Raw genomic sequence first — 17,031 nt, 5'->3', positions numbered from 1 at the left:
GCCTGGCCAGCACTTTGTGTTTCTTTAACAGCCTTCACAACAGGGCAACATAAAAGAAGGAGCCCTACTAGTCTCCCCTTAACCTGGAATCCCCCCTTCTCCACAGCTCGCTCATTGGACAGGATAGACTGGGCACCCAGACCTCAGGGTAAGGATACGCTCCATCACCTAGAGGTGCAGTGCCTGGGAAGGCCAACCTTGGAGGGGTGCTGCCAGCTTTACAGTGACGGAGGTGTTGGGAGGGACTGACCACCAATTTTTTTTTTATATTACACTTTATGATCTAGGGTACATGTGCACAACGTGCAGGTTTGTTACATATGTATACATGTGCTATGTTGGTGTGCTGTACCCATTAACTCATCATTTACATTAGGTATATCTCTTAATGCTATCCCTCCTCCCTCCCCCCACCCCACAATAGGCCCCGGTGTGTGATGTTCCTCTTCCTGTGTCCAAGTGATCTCATTGTTCAATTCCCACCTATGAGTGAGAACATGCAATATTTGGTTTTCTGTTCTTGTGATACTTTGCTGAGAATGATGGTTTCTAGCTGCATCCATGTCCCTACAAAGGACACGAACTCATCCTTTTTTTATGGCTGCATAGGATTCCATGGTGTATATGTGCCACATTTTCTTAATCCAGTCTGTCATTGGTGGACATTTGGGTTGATTCCAAGTCTTTGCTATTGTGAATAGTGCCACAATAAACATACGTGTACATGTGTCTTTATAGCAGCATGATGTATATATACTGGATATATACCCAGTAATGGGATAACTGGGTCAATTGGTATTTCTAGTTCTAGATCCTTGAGGAATTGCCACAGTTTTCCACAATGGTTGAACTAGTTTACAGTTCTACCAATAGTGTAAAAGTATTCCTATTTCTCCACATCCTCTCCAGCACCTGTTGTTTCTTGACTTTTTAATGATTGCCATTCTAACTGGTGTGAGATTGTATCTCATTGTGGTTTTGATTTGCATTTCTCTGATGGTGAATGATGATGAGCATTTTTCCATGTGTCTGTTGTCTGCAAAAATGTCTTCTTTTGAGAAGTGTCTGTTCATATCCTTTGCCCACTTTTTGATGGGGTTGTTTGTTTTTTTCTTGTAAATTTGTTTGAGTTCTTTGTAGGTTCTGGAAATTAGTCCTTTGTCAGATGAGTAGATTGCAAAAATTTTCTCCCATTCTGTAGGTTGCCTATTCACTCTGATGGTAGTTTCTTTTGCTGTGCAGAAGCTCTTTAGTTTAATTAGATCCCATTTGTCAATTTTGGCTTTTGTTGCCATTGCTTTTGGTGTTTTAGACATGAAGTCCTTGCCCATGCCTATATCCTGAATGGCATTGCCTAGGTTTTCTTCTAGGGTTTTTATGGTTTTAGGTCTAACATTTAAGTCTCTAATCCATCTTGAATTAATTTTTGTATAAGGAGTAAGGAAGGGATCAATTTCAGCTTCCTACTTATGGCTAGCCAGTTTTCCCAGGACCATTTATTAAATAGGGAATCCTTTCCCCATTTCTTGTTTTTGTCAGGTTTGTCAAAGATCAGATGGTTGTAGATGTGAGGTATTATTTCTGAGGGCTCTGTTCTGTTCCATTGGTCTATATCTCTGTTTTGTTACCAGTACCATGCTGTTTTGGTTACTGTAGCCTTGTAGTATAGTTTGAAGTCAGGTAGCGTGATGCCTCCAGCTTTGTTCTTTTGACTTAGGATTGCCTTGGCAATGCGGGCTCTTTTTTGGTTCCATATGAACTTTAAAATAGTTTTTTCCAATTCTGTGAAGAAACTCATTGGTAGCTTAATGGGGATGGCATTGAATCTATAAATTACCTTGGGCAGTATGGCCATTTTCACGATATTGATTCTTCCTATCCATGAGCATGGAATGTTCTTCCATTTGTTTGTGTCATCTTTTATTTCATTGAGCAGTGGTTTGTAGTTCTCCTTGAAGAGGTCCTTCACATCCCTTGTGAGTTGGATTCCTAGGTATTTTATTCTCTTTGAAGCAGTTGTGAATGGGAGTTCATTCATGATTTGGCTCTCTGTTTGTCTGTTACTGGTGTATAAGAATGCTTGTGATTTTTGCACATTGATTTTGTATACTGAGACTTTGCTAAAGTTGCTTATCAGCTTAAGGAGATTTTGGGCTGAGATGATGGGGTTTTCTAAATATACAATCATGTCATACAGAAACAGGGACAATTTGACTTCTTATTTTCCTAATTGAATGCCCTTTATTTCTTTCTCTTACCTGATTGCCCTGGCCAGAATTTCCAACACTATGTTGAATAGGAGTGGTGAGAGAGGGCATCCCTGTGTTGTGCCAGTTTTCAAAGGGAATGCTTCCAGTTTTTGCCCATTCAGTATGATATTGGCTGTGGGTTTGTCATAAATAGCTCTTATTTTGAGATACATTCCATCAATACCGAATTTATTGAGAGTTTTTAGCATGAAGGGCTGTTGAATTTTGTCAAAGGCCTTTTCTGCGTCTATTGAGATAATCATGTGGTTTTTGTCTTTGGTTCTGTTTATATGCTGGATTACGTTTATTGATTTGTGTATGTTGAACCAGCCTTGCATTCCAGGGATGAAGCCCACTTGATCACGGTGGATAAGTTTTTGATGTGCTGCTGGATTCTGTTTACCAGTATTTTATTGAGGATTTTTGCATCGATGTTCATTAGGGATATTGGTCTAAAATTCTCTTTTTTTATTGTGTCTGTGCCAGGCTTTAGTATCAGGATGATGTTGGCCTCATAAAATGAGTTAGGGAGGATTCCCTTTTTTTCTATTGATTGGAATAGTTTCAGAAGGAATGGTACCAGCTCCCCCTTGTACCTCTGGTAGAATTCGGCTGTGAATCCATCTGGTCCTGGACTTCTTTTTTTGTTGGTAGATTATTAATTATTGCCTCAATTTCAGAGCCTGCTATTGGTCTATCCAGGGATTCAACTTCTTCCTGGTTTAGTCTTGAGAGAGTGTATGTGTGCAGGAATTTATCCATTTCTTCTAGGTTTTCTAGTTTATTTGCATAGAGGTGTTTGTAGTATTCTCTGATGGTAGTTTGTATTTCTGTGGGGTCGGTGGTGATATGCCCTTTATCATTTTTTATTGCATCTATTTGATTCTTCTCTCTTTTCTTCTTTGTTCGTCTTGCTAGCCTGACCACCAATTTATAAGGCTGTGCTTTGTTGGTGACGTAAAGGATTGTTTCGCAGATTGCTGGGGAGGGACAATCCCAAGGCCTCACCTGGCCCTGGTCCTGGCTCTGCACAAAGGCAATAAGAGAGGGATGCTGGTAAGGGCTGACCTGTTCCTGTGCTGGGGAGGAAGGTGCTGGGCTGAAATTCAGGAGGCTGAGGATGCAGCAGTCCCATAGGAGGTACATGACCTTCAGGATACATTTTCTTAATTGATGATAAATGGAAATGAGAAATTGTTGATTATTTTTTCTGCCATTGGATATCTACTCTCTACTGCTCATGCTGTTCTTGTCTTTTGCGGAAGATGGAGGATCAATCAGTGGGTGCTGCACTGAGTGGAAGGAAGGAGAACTGTGACAAAAATTAAGGGGATATGAGGGATGAGAGGTCCTTCATCCAGGTGCTCGCAGAGCCCTCCTGAGGAGGAAAGCCCTGTGGCTGCCTGGGGAAGGAGCAGTGAGGGCTGCATGACTCCCACAGTCATGTGTGTGGTATGTCTAAGGACACCTGGGCTGGTCTGTGAGGAGCCAGCGGCAGAGCGAGAAGCAGCAAGGCCAGGAGGGTGGCTGGAGGCCAGTCTCTGGGTCATTCTCCATGTGATGGAAACAGCCAGACCCCAGTGGGCTGGGAGGTGCAGGATGCAGTGACTGATGACAGAACAATGTGGAGAGAGGCGCCATGTGTCAAATCTTTACTTTGTTCTGGGCATTGTGCTAAAACTTCCCATGGCTCATCCCATTTAGGGGCTGAAAGTTGCAGAGGTTTAGGAAGCTCACCCATGATACTGGAGCCCCCATCTCCTGCCCTAGTGTTGTCCCCCTTCTCACCCAGCCACCACCTGTTTCAGGGCAACACGCAGAAGTGGTAACCTCTTATGGACAGGCAAGTAAATTCTGCTGTTTTTGTTATTTACAGAAAAAAACACTGACTCGTGTGGGTTGGGAAGGTGAAATACCAGAAGGATTTCATCTGGTTATTTCTACCTATGTGAATCCTATAATATTGAAATGCATAGGTTAGCATTTTTGGCCAATTTACTCAGCATTCTGGGTTAAAGGCTCTTATTTTATTTATTTATTTATTTATTCATTTATTTGTTTATTTTTGAGACGGAGTTTTGCTCTTGTTGACCAAGCTGGAGTGCAGTGGCATGATCGTGGCTCACTGCAACCTCTGCCTCCTGGGTTCAAGTGATTCTCCTGCTTCAACCTCCCATGTAGCTGGGATTATAGGTGCTTGCCACTATGCCTGGCTAATTTTTTGTATTTTTAGTAGAAATGAGGCTTCACCATGTTGGTCAGGCTGGTCTCGAACTCCTGACCTCAGGTGATCTACTTGCCTTGGCCTCCCAAAGTACTGGGATTATAGGCATGAGCCACCATGCCTGGCCTAAAGGCTTTTAAAATTCACTTGCATAAGCTGACTTAGTTTTCTTTAACCTTATAGAAAAATGCAAAAATGGCAATCTCTTTTATCACACAAATAATGTCTTTTTAATAGAGTTATTTTTTCTAATTGATGTATTATGTACTTTTCATTCACTAATAAATTGCTTACATTTGAAGTGTTTTATGAATTAATATTTAATTGCATAGATGAAGATTACTAGTCATAGGCATTTTACTAACCAGTACTCATTAAGCATAGCATGGATTGATGTGATGTTGCAGGCTGAAAGAGTGAGGGTCGTGATCAACTCAGTGTGCCACTGGAGGCTGTATGAGTAAACAGCAAACTGTTCTCATGAATGCAGAATGTTGGCAAAATGACAAACTGTGTCTGCCACCCAGAGGGAATGCTGAGGGCAGTCACACCCCAGGCGCAGCATTTCTTGAGATTAGGCACATCTGAAGCCTGTTAGCAATAATGTGAACCTGTGATCAATTGAGAAGCTGACCAGTCATTACCTCCTGCTCTCTGCTCTTTCTACTCAATAAATACGAAGGGCTGTAGAAGCTCAGGGGGGCCGCCCTTGCCCACTGGAAGCTGGGAGCCCTCTTCTTCCCTGGCTCCTTCTTTAAACAGTTTCTTTTTTCCTTGGTTTTCATTTCTTCATTCATCCTCCTTTGTTCAGTCCCGCAGTAAGTGTGGCAAACCATGGGGACTGTCACAATGTGATGTCAAGGAGCTATTTTATCTGGTAAAAGGAAGAAGATACCACAGGAATTAATGCAAGAGCTGGACCAGTGGAGACACCGACAGTGATTTGTCTAAGATCCAAATCATTTCGTTGTCTTTCCGGCCTACCATTGTCATCAGCATTGTTGGGGTCCTTTTAGCATAGATTTCTCAAAATGGGCAACCCATAACACTTGGAAGCTTATGAATTCATAGAATTTGAAAGAGGGCTATTTGGGAGCACCCATCTATTTTAAAATTCCAGTAACCTGGGAATTTCATCCCATGTCTAGAGTCTTTTATGTAAACGATTTCCACTATTAGAAATATGTGCATGGGGATTTTCTATGAAGCAGTGTTTTGGTAGAATAGAAAGTTGGGACAAACCAAATTTCTATCACGAAGGAAATAGTAATACACTGAATAATAATACAGTGAATATTATGCAGGCTTTAAACATCAAAAAAGAGCTCAACTTCTGACTTCCGATGATCACATTGAAGTAGGTCACAGCTGGTTTACATTTGATTTTCATGCGGGAATTCTGGGTGTCTGCCTTAGTGATTTTGTATGTGGCTAAATTTAGCCAATGAAAAGCTATTTGAAGTATGGCAAAATGGAACTTTAAAACACTATCTTGTCAACAACCAAGTGGACCTGTTTCACATAAAACCCTCACATTCATCTGCCTGCCCCTCCTTCTCTCTGTCCCCACGGGTATCATTTGTTAGTGGAACTGAGTGCTCACTGTCGAGCTGACAATCCCATAACCTTCCTGTTCCTAGTCACATGTTAATTCTTCAACAAATCCCTTTTGATAGATTGTGATTAAGCTTAGCTGCTAGTTCCAATTGCTTCCCCAAACGTACTTCTCACTGTTCTCCCATCACACCCTTCAGCCCATCCATGCGGGGTTCCTTTGCTTTTCCCACCTTACACCAAACTCCCTATTTTCACTCCCACTTTTACCTCCTCTCCAAGACAAAACAAACAAACACAACTAGCATTTTAAAACTTAGTTGTAATCTTTGTTCCTTTATGAAAATTTCTCCAACAGCCACTCCCATGGCCCTGTGTGTTCCAGATATTTTTAAATATTGGCTATAAGGTTGAGCACATCAGGATATGCTGTTTTGGGCTGCACACTGTTTTGTTTGTATTGATTCTTCCTATTGGAGGTGTGGTCATTGCCTTCTCCTCCCCTGGGGAGTTTATGCCAGTGCTCTTGAATAAGATTGGCAGGCAGTTTTTCTTTTTATAGTTAATATTTTTTTTGTTTGGTATTGAGATCATCCATGGCTGGGGACTTCATTCACAGCTGGCAGCTTCATCCACAGCTGGGGGCTGCATCCACAGCTGGGAATTCATCCATAGCTGGGACTTCATCCATAGCTGGGGACTTCATCCATAGCTGGGGACTTCATTCACAGCTGGCAGCCTCATCCACAGCTAGGGGCTGCATCCACAACTGAGGCATCATTTACAGTTGGGGGCTTCCTCCACGGCTGGGACTTCATCCACAACTGGGTCATTATCCATGGCTGTGACTTAATCCATGTCTGGGGGCTTCATCCATGTCTGGGGGTATCATCCGTGTCTGGGGGCATCATCCATGGCTGGGGAGTTCATCCACAGCTGGTTTGCCTGATCTGTATCTGAGTCACAGATACAGATTATTAACCCTAGTAATTTTATTGAGTTCCACTTCTATAGTTTTTGTTTCAAAAGTTGTTTGTTGATAATTTAATGAAATAAACTAAATCAGAATTACCCCCTTTTAATTATGTCCTTGTGTCAATATAGAAAGAGTGGATTTAAGGAAACACTGAGATGCCCCTGTCTGTGTTTGTGAACAGGACTGTTGGGTCTAAAGCCTTTCTCTGGTAGCTCTCCAGAAGATTGCCCCACCTTACACTTGCTTTCTGCAGGTTCCAGAGGCTTCCATTTGAAAGGAGCCTCTCTCCCTACTCTGCCTCACCCCACACCAGCTCTCCTGTAACCCACTGACTTTGTAAATGCTTTCTTCCACCTGCACCTCATTGAATTCAAAACTTGGAAAATAGTCAAAAATTCTAAAAAGGTGGGAGTGGGTGTGATCTGGAAATCCCTGCTGTAATGTTTTTAAGGGAATCTACTGGAAACTATGTTTTAAATAAAACCAACCATCCCTTAGCACTAGAATATCAAGCCATTCATTTTTTAACAGAACTTTGAGATATAATTCAAATACCATAAATTTCACCCCCACACAGTGTACAATTCAGTGGTTTCTAATATATTCCCAGAGGTCTGCAAAAATTACCACAATTGAATTTTAGACAGTATCATTTATTGACATCTTTACATGCATATAGATGTAGATATATATAATTTTAATATCATCTTGAATATTGTAGTATTTAATATTGTACTATAATAATATCTATTTGTGTCTTTATATTGCTGTTTCATTTTGTTATTCTGAATGACAATCTCCATGTACCTTTATACAGGTTAAAAATACACCTTTTTACAACTTGCGAAATTAAATTGTTTCTAGTAAATCACATAAGAAACACATATGCTATTGTTATAACAATTCAAATACTGCTCAGATCTGTAGAATGAAATGTATCACCGCCAGCGCCCCGCCCACTCAGTCATCCACATCCACTTACACACAGATAGACATGCCCATGTTTTTACATAATGTAATCCTGCTTTGTGTGTTGTTCCCTGACTGGCTTTTCCATATAAAGTAGAATTTGGTGATCATTGCTTATCGGTACATGTAGGTCTCTCTCATTCTTATTTATAGTTGCATCATTATTCAACAGGGTATTTTACCATAATTTGGTCACTTTTTCACTGTGGAATTCTTATGTTGGATTCAGTTATTTATTACGATTACCTACACTATCCTGGGCATACCTGTATATTCATCTTTTTGGTAACTTAATTAAGTGGGATTTTTCTTTCATGGTTGATTTCTAAAAATAAAATACTGAGGCAAAGTATAAATCTTTAGTTATTATTATTATTTTTTGAGACGGAGTCTCGCTCTGTTGCCCAGGCTGGAGTGCAGTGGCATGATCTTGGCTCACTGCCAGCTCGGCTTCCCAGGTTCACACCATTCTCCTGCCTTAGCCTCCCAAGTAGCTGGGACTACGGGCGCCTGCCACCATGCCCAGCTAATTTTGTTTTTGTATTTTTACAAATAACACAGGGTTTCACCATGTTAGCCAGGATGGCCTTGATATCCTGACCTTGTGATCTGCCTGCATTGGCCTCCCAAAGTGCTGGGATTACAGGTGTGAGATACTGCGCCTGGCCATATTTTGATAAAAAATTAAAAATTCGTGTTTCAAAAAAATTTAATGATCTTATATTCTCACCATCAGTACATGAGAGTTCCTATTTCCACACACCCTTAATTACAGAGGAAATGACCAATGCTAATCTTGGTCAATTTTATGATTAAGAAATATTTCCACTTTTAATTTGGATTTCTCCACTTATTAGAGAGATTGTGCATTTTTTGCATATGTTTACTGGCCATTTGTATTTCTCGCTGAGAATTTCATAATGGTATGTTTTACTAGTTTTCTAATTCATTTAATGATATTCTTTATATATTCTGCACATTTATTCCATATAATTAGCAAGTTTGTTTCTTAAGATCTGTGTCATAACTTTTATTTTGTTTATATTATCTTTGTTTTAAAGAAACTTTCATTTTTAGATAATCAAATTGTTGATTATTTTCCCTACCATTTCTGGATTTTGTGACTTGCTTTCAATAGTATGTCCTTTTAGGGCTTTATTGATTTGTTTTGTTTAAAGAATGTGCTCAAATCTTACATTATTTAGTAATTTACTTTCTCCCATTACAGTATGTGGACATCACTAATTCCAACTAACGTAGATCAAATGTATCATTTGAATTTCTGTGTAGTAATGCGCATTGTAGATAAGTCCTGATTTCTTTAACTATTCCCTATTATATTAAGGTTATTCAGATATTAAAGTTGTTTTTAAAAATTCCCACCACTAATATCCTATGTAGGCTAAATGACACTAAAAGATTTTTTTTAATAAAAATGCTAATTTGGCTGGTGAAAAATCCCATAGATGCTTTAATTAATCAATTTTTTTCTATTTCAATTAGTTGCCTATTCAGAGCCTGTGTGTGTGAATTTCTATTTGGCAGTTTATAGTTGGAAACGCTCCTAAAAAAGGAAATCTGAAAACCACACAAAATACAAAAATATATTTGATTAGTAAGAATTAAATTTCTGCGTATCCAAAAAATTGCTAAAAATATTAAAATTGTAGTCAAAATACCAGCTTATGAAACAAAGCAAACAAAAATACTAAACAGAAGAAACAGGCTAGGTGCAGTTGCTCACGCTTGTAATCCCAGCACTTTGGGAGGCCAAGGCAGGAGGACTGTTTGTGTCCAGGTGTTCGAGACCAACCTAGGCAACATAGCAAGACCCCATCTCTACAAAAAAAATTAAAAATTAGCCGAGCATGGTGATGCATGCCTGTAGCCCTAGCTCCTCAGGAGACTGAGGTGGGAGGATCACTTGAGCTCAAGAGATCAAGGCTGTAGCGAAGCCATGTTAATGCCACTGCACTGCAGTCTGGGTGACACAGTGAGAGCTGTCTCAAAAAAGGAAGAGGAAAAGAATACTCTAGCTCCACTTCCCCACCACAGAAATCTAACTGGCAACTATCCACAGATGGGAATACCCTCAAGAATATATATTCCAGAAACAGGAGGAATGTTGCCCAGGCTGGAGTGCAGTGGAGTGATCTCGGCTCACTACAACCTCTGCCTCCTGGGTTCATGCGATTCTCCTGCCTCAGCCTGCCGAGTAGCTGAGATTACAGGTGCCTACCACCACACCTGGCTAATTTTTTGTATTTTTATTAGAGATAGGGTTTCACCATGTTGGCCAGGCTGGTCTCGAACTCCTGACCTCAGGTGATCCACCTGCCTTGGCCTCCCGAAGTAAGGAATTACAGGCGTGAGCCGCCGTGCCCAGCCTACTGTCTATTGACTTTTGATAAAGGCACAAAGAACACACCAAGGGGAAAGAACAGTCTATTCAATAAATAGTGCTGGGAAAAGTGACTATTCATATGCAGAGAATAAAATTAGACACTTATCTTGCACCGTGCCCAAAAATCAACCCAAAATGGATCAAAGACTTAAACATTAGGCTGAAAACTGTAAAACTACTATAAGAAAGCACAGAGGAAAAGCTTCATGACACTGATCTGGGCAATGATTTTTTGGGTATGTCCCCAAAAGCACAGCAATAAAAGCAAAGATAGAAACAGGATGGCATCAGACTAAAAAGCTTCTGCACAGCAAAAGGAACAACTAACAAAGTAAAGAGACAACCCACATCATGAGAAAAAATATCTGCAAACCATACATTAGATAAGGGGCTAATATCCAAAATATATAAGGAACTCAATCAACTCAACAGCAAAATAACAAATAAGCCAATAGAAGAATGAAAAAAGGAACCAAACATATTTTTCAAAAGTAGACATGCAAACAGCCAACAGGTTCATGAAAAAATGCTACCTCAAAGGCAGGTCCTGGGACCAGTAACATCAATATTATCTGGGAATTTGTTCAAAAGACAAAATATCAGGCCCCACTGCAGACCCACTTACCTGGAAGTTGCATTTGACAAGATTCCCAAGTGATCCATATGCACGTTAAAGTTTGAGATGCTTACTATAGACAGCAGGTACTGAAGAAGCTCTGGGGCCCAGAACTGACCGGTGGCAACCTAAATCTTTAGGAAAATGCAAATTAAAACCACAGTGACATAACACCTCCCTCTCATCAGAACGAGTTTTATGAAAAAGACGGAAGGTAAGTGTTGGCCAGGATGTGGAGAAAGGGGAACCCTAGTACACTGCCAGTGTACAGTACAGCTGCGATGGAAAATGGCATGGATGTTCCTCAAAACACTAAACATAGAACTACCGTGTGAGCCAGCAATCCCACTTCTGAGAACATATCCAAGGGAATTGAAATCAGTGTGTTCACGGATATCTGCATTCCATTGTTCACTGCGGCCCCATTTACAGTAGGTAAGATGTGGAATCTGCCTAAGTGAATCAGCCTAAGATGAATGCATACAGAAAAGGCAGTGCACATGTACAATAACGTACTATTCAGCCTTAAAAAGAACAAAACTCAGCTGGGCGTGGTGCCTCATGCCTGTAATCCCAGCACTTTGGGAGGCTGAGGTGGGCAGATCACCTGAGGTTGGCAATTTGAGACCAGCCTGGCCAATATGGTGAAACCCCATCTCTATTAAAAAAATTTTTTGTATATATACACACACACAAAATTAGCCTGGTATGGTGGCGCATGGCTGTAATCCCAGCTACTTGGGAGGCTGAAGCAGGAGAATCACTTGAACCTGGGAGGTGGAGGTTGTGATGAGCAGAGATCATGCCATTGCATTCCAGCCTGGGCAACAAGAGTGAAACTCCATCTCAAAAAAAAAAAAAAAGAAAAAAAGAACTAAACTCTGTTATTGGGAAGACACAAATAAATCTAGAGGACATACTGCCAAGTGAAATACGAACACCACAGAAAGACAAATATCACATAATCTCACATGCACGTGGAATCTTTTAAAAGTTGAATTTGGGCTAGGCGCCCTGGCTCATGCTGGTAATCCCAGCACTTTTGGAAGCTGAGGCAGGTGGATCATTTGAGGTCAGGAGTTTGAGACCAGCCTGGTGAACATGGTGAAACCCTGTCTCTACTAAAAATACAAACATTAGCCAGGCATAGTGGCAGGTGCCTGTAATCCCAGCTACTTGGTAGGCTGAGGCAGGAGAATCGCTTGAACTCAGGAGACGGAGGTTGCAGTGAGCTGAGATTGTGCCATTGCACTCCAGCCTGGGCGACAGAGTGACACAACATCTAAAAAAAAAAAAAAAAAGTTGAATTCATTGAGTAGAAGAATGATGGTTACCAAAGCTGGCAAGGTGGCAGAACAAGGGAATGGAGACTTCCTCTTCAAAAGGTACAAAGTTTCAGCCAAGCAAGAGGAAAAAGTTTTGAGGTCTGTTGCAAGCAGGAGACTATAGTCAATAATAATATTTCAAAATAACTAAGAGAGGAAATTTCTTTTTTTTTTGAGACGGAGTCTCACTCTGTCGCCCAGGCTGGAGTGCAGTGGCGTGATCTCAGCTCACTGCAAGCTCTACTTCCTGGGTTTACGCCATTCTCCTGCCTCAGCCTCCCAAGTAGCTGGGACTACATGCACCCGCCACCACGCCCGGCTAATTTTTTGTATTTTTAGGAGAGGCGGGGTTTCACCGTGTTAGCCAGAATGGTCTCGATCTCCTGACCTCATGGTCTGCCCACCTTGGCCTCCCAAAGTGCTGGGATTACAGGCGTGAGCCACTGTGTCCGGCCTAAGAGAGGAAACTTGAAGTGTATCAACCATAAAAGAATGCCAAGTAAGTGAAGTAACAGGGATGTTCATTAGCTTCTCTTAATCACTCCATATTGTATTAAGTTAAATTTGGTCTAAAACTTCAGATCGGGGGTTGCATGGGGCAGAGTGGGGGAACTACCAGCAAAGGGCCGCAGGGATTTCCAGGTTATGGGATGTTCCATATCATGATTGTGGAGGTGGTCATGAGGGTGCACACATTTCTGAAAATTCATCCAGCTGGACACTTAAAATGGGCGTATTTTCTTGAATGTAAATTTTTCTCCATAAAGTTGATTTTATTTATTTATTTATTTTTGAGATAGAGTCTCACTCTGTCACCCAGGCTGGAGTGCAGTGGTGCAATCTCAGCTCAATGCAACCTCTGCCTCCAGGATTCAAGTGATTCTCCTGCCTCAGCTTCCCAAGTAGCTGGAATTTCAGGTGTGCACTTGCCTGGCTAATCTTTGTGTATTTTAGTAGAGATAGGGTTTTGCCAAGTTGGCCATGCTGGTCTTGAACTTCTGACCTCAAGTGATCCACCCGCCTTGGCCTCCCAAAGTGCAGGGATTACAAGTATGAGCCACCAGGCCCAGCCTATAAAGTTGATTTTAAAACAAGAGAAATCAACATCACCAACAAATAAATTAATTAATTGAAATAAAATAAAGCTGCCTCCATAAAGCACACTGTAACCTAACTTAATAGGTGTGAAAGGACAATAAATCTTGGGACCCCAAGAGGCTAAAGGGAAAAGTCAAGCTGGGAACTGCTTTGAGCAAACCTGCCTCCCATTCTATTGAAAAGTCTCCCCTCTGCTCACTGAGATAAATGCAGATCTGATTGCCTCCTTTGGAGAGGCTCGTCAGAAACTCAGAAGAATGCAACCATTTGTCTCTTATCTATCTAAGACGTGGAAGCCCCCTCCCCACCTCGTGTTGTCCCACCTTTGCTTCGAGCTGTCCTGCCCTTTCCGGACTGAACCAATATTCATCTTACATATGTTCATTGATGTCTCATGTCTCCTTAAAATGTTCAAAACCAAACTGTGCTCTGACCACCTTGGGCACAAGTCAGGACCTCCTGAGGCTTTTATGGGTACGCATCCCTGACCCTGGCAAATAAACTTTCTAAATTAGCTGAGACCTATCTCAGGTATTTGGGGTTCACATAGGTAAACAAAACAGACTGCAACCTAACCTGAGAATATGCCCTTGTAATAAGTAGCCCAGTTTCAGCCAATCACAGCAGCAGAACTCTCGGCCCTTCACAGACCACAAGCTGCCAAAACATGTTCAAACAAGGCAACTGCAGAGCTGTAACCAACAGGCTATTTCTGCATGAAACTTATGTTTTCTGGCTATAAACATTCCCAGCCCACTTGTGGAGCAGAGATCTCCGAACCGCTTTTGGTTCTCAGCACCACCTGGTTCACAAATCTTTTTTCTGTTCAACTAAACTCTGTCAAATTTAGTCTAAGGCTTTTCTCTTTAACTGTATACATTTATCACACATCACATTGTACTACATAAATGTAATTCAATTGTGATTTATAAACTTAAAATAGTATATATTTTTTTGAGACAGAGTCTCACTCTCTCACCCAGGCTGGAGTGCAGTGGCACCATCATAGCTCACTGTAACCTCAAACTCCTGGGCTCAAGCAATCCTCTCACCTCAGCTTCCTAAGTAGCTGGGACTGAAAGTGCATGCCACCATGCCCAGCTAATTTTTTTTTAATTACTGTAAAGATGGGGGTCTCACTGTGTTGCCCAGGCTGGTCTCAAACTCCTGGTCTCAGTGGATCCTCCTGTGTGATCCTCCCACCTCAACCTCTGAAAGAACTGGGATTACAGGTGTGAGCCACAACGCTTGGTCCAAAAATAATATATAATTTCTTTTAAAACACTAGATTTTGTTTCAACTTTTATTTTAGAATTGGGGGTACTGTGCAGGTTAGTTACAAAGGTATATTGCATGATACTGAGGTGTGGGGTATGCCAGAACATGTCAAGGGGATATTTAGGTTGTCAACTACCTGAAAAAAGTACCCTTTCAAGTCAACAGCTGCAGCATTATTTTAAAAAATGGAAATGTAACAATGAGGGTTAAATAAATTTTGACAAATTTATAAAATGGAATACTATAGTGATATGAAAACCATTTTAGATTGTTTAATCAAGATAGGGAAAACTATAATATCTTACTGAATAAAAAAATAAATTATAGAGAAATCTTTTTTGGGTTTCTTGAGACAGGGTCTCGCTCTGTCACCCAGGCTGGAGTACAGTAGCACAATCTAGGCTCACTGCAGCCTCTGCCTCCTGCTCAAGTGATCCTCTGGCCTCAGCCTCCCAAGTAGCTGGGACTACAGGCAAGTGCCACCATACCCACCTAATTTTTTACTTTTTGTAGAGATGGGGTCTCACTGTGTTGCCTAGGATGGTCTGGAACTCCTGGGCTCAAGCAATACTCCTGCCTCAGCCTCCCAAAGTGCTGGAATTACAGGCATGAGCCACCACACCAGCCAGGAAATCATATTGCATGAACCCAACTTTATAAAACATAAACTACTCACACATATTGGTGGTGGCGGGGGAAAGAACCGAGAGGAAATATACCAAAAATGCCATTAATGGGTAACTCTCGGAGGGATTACAAATCATTTTTACCTTTTTAAAATATGTCTCTTACTTTCCAAATTTCCTGTAATTAATTAATATGTAATTTTAAAATAAGTAATAATTCATTTAGAGAATAGATTTAACATCTATATTCTCTAATTACTTTTGTTGGTAATAGTGTTCCTATTCCAAGTTAAAAAAAATTAATAAATTAGGGATAAAAAGAAGTGTTCAAATATTTTTTCTTAGTTTTTTTTTTTTTTTAGATAGAATTTCATTCTTTTCACCCAGGCTGGAGTGCAATGGCACTATCTCAGCTCACCGCAACCTCTGCCTCCCGGGTTCAAGTGATTCTCCTGCCTCAACCTCCCAAGTAGCTGAGATTACAGGCATGCACCACCACACAGCTAATTTTGTATTTTTAGTAGAGATGGGGTTTCTCCATGTTGGTCAGGTTGGTCTTGAACTCCCAATTTCAGGTGATCTGCTTGCCTCAGCTTCCCAAAGTGCTGGGATTACACACCCTAGGTCATGTGCTTTCCTATGCATCACCTCCATCCATCCTCAACAGCTCTGTGGCTTCAGCATTGCTACACCCATTGCGCATTTGTATGCGGGAAGTGGGGATTTGAAGTCATTTTGCTCTCCCAAGAAAACCCATGCTCTTGTCATGACTCCGCATCAGGCAGACTTGGGTTCAGATTCTGACTGTGGCACTCATTAGCTGTGTGACGTTGGGCACATCTTTTAACTTCTCTGAAGCTCAGCTGCTTGTACTAAAACAGGGGTAATGACAGAAAATGAGGTTATTAAGAGAATTAGAGAGTACACCTCTAGGACTTTTTTATTGTAAACAACAGCAATATACTCTAGGGCTAACTTTGGAGAGGGATGGAAGAAATTTATTAGAAGGCTATGAATTAGCTAATATAACTGAATGCAAAGCAAACAGCCAGGTCTTGGAAAGGATGAGAGCCAGGCCAGCTGAAGAGATCTCGAGAACAGGGAGGTAACTGCCTTCCTTCTTCAGGGGATTCTTGACTGCATGAAGCAGCTCCGGTTTTCAGTTCTGTGGTTCTCTGCTTGACACTCAACTTCCAGGAAGAGGTCAGACTGGACAAGGCTATGGGCCATGTGCTGCCCCTTCCTCATGGATGGAAGCAAAGTGCCTCATCCCCCACTATTGCTTACCCCACCGGGCCTGCATGCAGTGGGGGAAAGGTAGTTTCCTAATAGAAGCTAAAGATGTGGGCACACTGTTACCCAAGCAGGTTCCTGAATGCTCCCAGGCAAGGCAAGCGCCACAGTTATCCCACCGTGGAGCTGATGCAGTCAGACATTGTAGGACCTGGCATAAGGGAGGTTGGCTCCCATAAATGCTGTGTTTTGCTGGTGTTTGCTTTCACTGACCTCCCCTGCGAGGCAGCAGTTCCAGACCGTAAATCACCATGCTTGGCAGTGCATCTAGAATCCTAGCTCCAGAAAGCGTTCTTTGTAAGCGTGTGTCATGTTGTGATACACACAGAGAGATGGTATTTGAACTGTGAATATCTGAGGTAAACTGACAAGGTGCTCCTGCAGAGGAGACTGGCTGGGAGAGCAATACGTAACTTGCA

At 41.5% G+C, this 17,031-nt stretch overlaps 1 long non-coding RNA gene across 1 annotated transcript in view; it reads right to left on the bottom strand.

Annotated features, from left to right (window-relative positions):
* Nucleotides 1–5,193: 5,193 nt before the first annotated feature.
* Nucleotides 5,194–17,031, bottom strand: part of LOC103888229 — a 22,148-nt gene continuing 10,310 nt past the window's right edge. Inside the window, exons 3-4 of the long non-coding RNA XR_004178956.1 lie at nt 11,002–11,126; nt 5,194–5,347 (exon numbers count right to left, since the gene is read on the bottom strand). This is a non-coding gene — a long non-coding RNA (uncharacterized LOC103888229). The remainder of the gene's footprint in view (nt 5,348–11,001; nt 11,127–17,031) is intronic.

Source organism: Papio anubis, chromosome 16, assembly GCF_008728515.1.
Source record: "Papio anubis isolate 15944 chromosome 16, Panubis1.0, whole genome shotgun sequence".
Lineage (NCBI taxonomy): Eukaryota > Metazoa > Chordata > Mammalia > Primates > Cercopithecidae > Papio > Papio anubis.
Note: the sequence above shows the minus strand (reverse complement) of the source record. Positions and strands in the feature narration are given on the sequence as shown.